Source organism: Bos javanicus, chromosome 17 (genome assembly GCF_032452875.1).
Source record: "Bos javanicus breed banteng chromosome 17, ARS-OSU_banteng_1.0, whole genome shotgun sequence".
NCBI lineage: Eukaryota > Metazoa > Chordata > Mammalia > Artiodactyla > Bovidae > Bos > Bos javanicus.
Genome location: NC_083884.1, coordinates 42,295,453 through 42,300,000, shown reverse-complemented (window position 1 = coordinate 42,300,000; position 4,548 = coordinate 42,295,453). Strand labels below are relative to the sequence as shown.

Here is a 4,548-nt window from a genome sequence, read left to right as displayed (position 1 = left end):
CGAAGCCCTTTACAATATAATTAATTCAGAGTTTAAAATTATTAACACTCAGTCATAATTTTTAATATTTTTATTTTTGCTATCTCTGCAGGCACCCACTTGGTGTTTTACTAAGTGTCTTAAAAACATTCTTATTTATTATGTATCACAAAGGGAAAGAGAAATGTGGAGTCTTAATAGCAATCACTTGCATGGAAAGTGGTGGTGTGAGGTATCATGATATACTTCCTTAAATTTAGCTGTCCCTAATCACAAATTCCAGGATAAAACAATATAATTTTAGTGCATTTCTCCTCATCAGGAATGTTGGAGGTGCATTTTAAGTTTAAATCATCAATGCTAGAATGACCAAATTGCAGACTAATTGTTTCCATAGTATACTTAAAATGATTTTTAAAAATGAAAAAGATGACAATATACAATCAATGCTATTTAATGTACCTCTGGGCCTACTCTTCTACAAATTGTAGCTTATCAATTTTTCTCTGTCAAGCTTGAACTAATGTAAATAATTGAAATAATGTAAAGTTATATTTTCATGTTTTTATAGATACAACATGACAAGAATACATAAATGTAAGAGTATTTCAACTATGGATAATGTTGATTGGATAATGCACATCTCAGTTACAAGCAGTAATCATAGTATAATATCCATGTAACGGTGCATCAATATATTGTTATATAAATATATATGTGTGCATCAAGTGAAATGTGGTCAAACAAGAGTGATGACAGCTGTCTAAAGGTTTTTTTATTCATTTTATATAAAAACTGTTATGGAAAGACCAAAATGTTTATGAACTATTCTTATGTAAATTTACAACTGTCCTTTATGTACTTTTTTGTTTACAGTATATGGTACCTTATTTTCTGCTGTGTTAAGTGGGTGTCAGGCTCCAAGGAGACATACACTTTCTACAACTTCTATTGAAGATATTGGAATTTCCAATTTTTCATGTGTACTATGTCAGAAAATGCTTTTGATTTTATTTTTAAATCTAACATCGGATGGCTTTTTCGGATGTTGTAAAAACTTCAGTCATACATAAAACATGTTCTTAAAAAAGACAAAGATCTTTATTTATTTTTATGAGATAGTTCTTAAAACTAATAATAATGAGAAACAAACAAACAAAAAAGTACTTACGTGTAGTTCCAAGCAAACCCAGCTGTTTCTACTCAACAAGGACCTCCTTTACTCAGTGTATACATTAGCATGATACACTTGTAATAAAGTAGAAATAACTTTTTAAGCTAAAATCATTAACATTTTCAACATTCCGAGCTTACACTCACTAAGTGTTTCGGGCATATGTAGAAATATAACTATTAATTTTGTTCCTCATTTTGCTCTGTGTTTTGTCAGCTCAGCTGCTGTTATAACCATAACAGAAGAGCAGAAAAGTAACTTGCTTTAAAAATTCCACAGTGTAACACATTTCCAGGCATACATGTTTCCAAAAAGTGTTCATGTCTTATTTTATTGAAAGAGAGTATTGATGAGAAAGTAAAAATCTTGCAACTTTGTCTTTCTACAAAGATGATCATCTAAATATTTAGACAGTGCTTTAAGATATATTCTAAAATTAAACCATTTTAGTTCCTCAAACTTGCACATAAAATATCTTGTATAAAAGTTTGCAGTTTGAATATATTTAATGTTTCAAAGTTGAGTGTACTAATGCTCTGCTTAAATATACAGTAATCTTAACATTCTGCAATCATAACTTTGCAAATGCTGTGAATATTTTGGTGGTCATGGTAATAAATAGAGCAAATGAAGAGAAGCATTAACAGCATAATAACCCTATAGGATGACTTTAATACAACACCTTGACAATACCATTAAAAAAACATTATTGAAAATAATTAGAAACTATACAATGTGATTTTCTTCCCAGTTTTCTATTTCCTATCTCATCATATCCTAGAGTTATCAGCCTAGGAAATATAAACAAAACTCAATACTTTAATGCCTTAAAAGGTACATGTGGGTCTTTAAACTTGTTTTAGACTGGGTAAGAGTTTATTTATTAGAGAGCCTGAAATTCTGTTGTGTATAATTAGGTGCAATTTAGGTAAATATTCCATTTTCCTCTAATTGAAGTGAAATGAGTAGGTGTATGGATTGAATTAGTTACACATGTTCTATATTGCCAATTTTAATTGATGATGTAAGGTTTATTAGTAATATACTATGAACTTTGGAGAGTTTATTGGTTAAGTCCCACAAATTTTATATGAAGTCTTTGTTGTTGTTTAGTAACTATGTCTTGTCTGACTCTCTTGTGACCCCATGGACTGTAGCCACCAGGCTCCACTGTCCATGGGATTTCCCAGTCAAGAATACTGGAGTCGGTTGCCATTTCCTTCTCCAGGTGTATGAATTCTAAATAAGCTTATTAAAGGAAATCAAATGATATAAACATCTGCTTAAAAGTAGAGTACATTTCGTGCAAAGTGTTCCAATGCTAAAAAATGATTTATTTTTAATCACCAGCATTAAAGATGGGTAAGTATAAATGAATCATCATGATATTCTGAATGAGAATTTGGGGTTGCACTAAATGTTTTCTGACAGTTGTGTCAGATTTTTTAAAAGGGATTCACCCTCATAATATGTTGCTTGGACTAGATCATGACATTGGGGATTCTATTAGGTATTAATCAATAAATTATACTTCTCTATTTCTGTGTTTCAAACAACTCATAGATATCATATGGCCCTCTAAGTACATGAAGGTTCAAACATATTTACATAAAAATAAAGATATTCAAGCCCAGAGACTAACACAAATGACCAAATATCCAGTGCAAGTAGGCAAGTGCCTGGTATAAATCTAGATCATAAGAATATGTGTGTTTATATATATATATTTTCCTCCTTGCTTCACCATTTTACATTCTCTTCTTGTTCTTTTGCAATTTTTTATATATTATACTTCTAATGGTAGCTAGTTTTAAAGTTTCATTCATCTCACCTTTTGGCTTTTATTTCATGCTAACCCATCTACTTCTGACTTGAGAAATAGAATCTTTCCTGAGATTTTACTTTGAGGTCACTTAGAATGCAGTTCATTTTGTCAAAGTTAAGACAAGACAGTCTCAGAGTCTTCTTAATAACCACAAAAAAATGACTAAGAATTTCTAGAGTGAAGTAAAAATTTTCTGTCAAGCTGTATTTCTGCATCATGGGCATATTCTGATTCAATAATTGCAAATTTGTTATATTCCTCCATGTACAATTTACAGAATTTCTGTAGGAAAAGGAAGGCTCTTTCATCTTTAATGTTTGCTCATCAGAATTCCTTCTTTAAGTCACTTTAGAATGAATGCAAGTCAATTTTCTATTTTAATTCTACCCTCGAGCATGTTCAGATTATTTTTTAATTGTCTTTTTTCCCTACTAGGTATTCATCAGTTTTTCTATTTCAGAACCAAGTTCCTTTTTGGATATGCATAAATGCACTGTTACTTCATTGGATATGTCTGAATTCATCACAATTTGGTCATGTTTCTTTCTTTTTTTTCTTCCTTTTCAGGTTCATGTGCCAATTTCATTTTATTGTAAATTGGAATGTGGGGGAGTGGATTAACCACTTGGGAGGGAGTCAAAACCAGGATTCTAGCTTTTCCTGCCTTTGTTCACGTCTCCCTTGGTCTCTTGTCTTCTCACCTGGAGGATGTGGATGCTAGGACTGTCTCCTGGGATGATGAAAGGAAATGTAATATGATCAGTTAAAACATAAGGCAACATTTCTCTTCTTTAAAAAGTAAAGAAATGAGTTTATGCATTGGGGTTCCACTTGGTGCAGAAAAATCAAGTTTAGTATTCAGTTCCAAATATATTTTATTATCTCAAGACATTCACTAATTCTGTTATGCATTCATTCAGTTGAACAAGTATTTATTGAATGTATCTTGAATAAATAGAAATTGAAGGAATGGTTAAGCTGGAAACCTCTATTCTGATGATTAGGAATGATGTTTTCTTTAAAGCATGTGGATTTTGATCTGATTCAACTTAGAAATAATCTAAGTATGTGGATAACTCTGACAATTAAAGAGTTATATCTCTGTGTCCAACAATTTTTAACTCAAGACATTCAAATTTAAATTTAAAGTAGATATCTGATAACATTCATCAACAATCTCTTTAAATATTGACTCAAAATATTTTCCTTTCTCAAAAAAAATCCTGTTTCATAAATTGTGCTTGTCCATAAATTTGACAATCAATCAATATTTCTATCTCTATTTTCAAAGAGTAAGTCCATTAACAAATACCACAGTTTAGTAATTCTAAATTGTTGCCATATATATGATTATGGTATATCTCTAGAATCTGTTTCTTTAGATAAGAGTTTATTCAAATATCATTCAATATATTTTTGGTCAGCAGCTAAATAGCATCTGACATTTAAACTGCCAACAAAAAAATTGAAGAAAAAGTATTTTAAAACAAGCTGGTAATTTCATATCTACAAGCCTGTCAATTGAGAATTTATTCATAAAAATTCTTAAAATGAATGTTACTACTTATTT

The 4,548-nt window shown here is 30.5% G+C and overlaps 1 protein-coding gene across 3 annotated transcripts in view; it reads left to right on the top strand.

The window, feature by feature from the left end:
* The window catches only part of GRIA2 (glutamate ionotropic receptor AMPA type subunit 2), a 186,095-nt gene extending 184,839 nt beyond the window's left edge, over positions 1–1,256 (top strand). For all 3 annotated transcript variants that reach the window (XM_061384342.1, XM_061384338.1, XM_061384339.1), the window contains one exon: positions 1–1,256. This exon is cut by the window's left edge and continues 1,509 nt beyond it. The gene's annotated coding sequence lies outside the window, so the exon portion shown is untranslated.
* Positions 1,257–4,548: the final 3,292 nt, after the last annotated feature.